The 1,215-nt window shown below is 38.0% G+C and overlaps 1 long non-coding RNA gene across 1 annotated transcript; it reads left to right on the plus strand.

Moving 5' to 3' along the window:
- Positions 1-284: 284 nt before the first annotated feature.
- On the plus strand, positions 285-676 carry LOC108763692 (uncharacterized). The gene is made up of 3 exons (XR_001940228.1): positions 285-356; positions 432-506; positions 597-676. It is a non-coding gene; the product is annotated as an uncharacterized LOC108763692 (long non-coding RNA).
- Positions 677-1,215: the final 539 nt, after the last annotated feature.

A 1,215-nucleotide genomic window follows, 5' to 3' on the forward strand; every position in this document is an offset into this window, starting at 1 on the left:
GTTATGCATAAACTGGGGCACTGTGATAGTGTGATGACGCTAACAATCTCGCGACATATAGAAGTGCGTGAGTGTTTCAATCATGAGGAGGATGACGCTGGTGGTCATATTGATGAGTTTCGTCATAGGATCATCGGTAACACAGGAGTAGGAGTAGGTAAGCTGAGCTGAAACAAAATTATAAATTTAAAAAAAAGATTTATTATTATTATTATTAATTAAAAATTAAAATATTTATTTAGCGTCAAATCGTCAAGTGGCGCACATTAATCCCGTGCAGTTCGTGCGACGTGGGCGTCTGAGCCTGTGGCGACGACGACGTCACGCAGAGGATGAAGACGAGGTTGTTCCTGTGCGTAAGTTGGAAAAATAAATATATTGATCAAATGCTGAAAATTTCCTTTATTAAAAATATTTTAATTTTTTTCTAGGAAGAGCGCGAATCGAACCGCCGAATAATGCGCCGCCTCCACGCAATGGACAAAGCATCGCTCTCATCGAAATAGGTAAGATGATTTAAAAAATATTCTACTGTAAAATATAGTTCATATAATATTACCGCAATAAGAAGAAAATTAAAAACATTTCTATTTTAGATGATGATGATGATGATGTTGATGACGAGGATAATGGAGATTCGCAGCGATCAAGGAACTCGTCAATTACCATTATTTCAATATCGCGTAAGTTCAAAAAAATGGTTAACGAAACATAGAGTTAGTTCTGCAAAAAAAAAAAGAAAAATAACAGTGAAAATTACTTTTTAGCACGCGAAAATGAAGAAGAGGATGAAGAGGAGGAGGAAGAGGAGGAGGAAGACGAAGAAGAAGAAGAAGAAACTGACATTTATGACTATGAGGACGACGAAGACGCCGATGATATCATTGACGAGACGAACGAAGATGTTACCAATGATACCGGCGACGAGGAAATCGATGATATGGCTGACGAAATTTCGGAGACACAGGACGTGACGCAGGAAGTCGGAGAAGAGGAGGGCGACAATTACGTCGAAAGTAATAATATTTTATTGTTTACTTTTATCCCGTTGTTTCGAGAAATTTTTCTTAAACGTATATTTTCTCTATTAAAAGTTTCCTACTCACCGGTTTTACCGCAGTCGCCGGAATATTAGTGAGACTTCTCGAGCGAAAAAATATCCTCGGCTCACGATCATATGAAGCAGCTAAAGGTGAGTTACCTTACTTTTCTGTT

This window comes from Trachymyrmex cornetzi, unplaced genomic scaffold, assembly GCF_001594075.2.
Source record: "Trachymyrmex cornetzi isolate Tcor2-1 unplaced genomic scaffold, Tcor1.1 scaffold378, whole genome shotgun sequence".
Taxonomy (NCBI): Eukaryota; Metazoa; Arthropoda; class Insecta; order Hymenoptera; family Formicidae; genus Trachymyrmex; species Trachymyrmex cornetzi.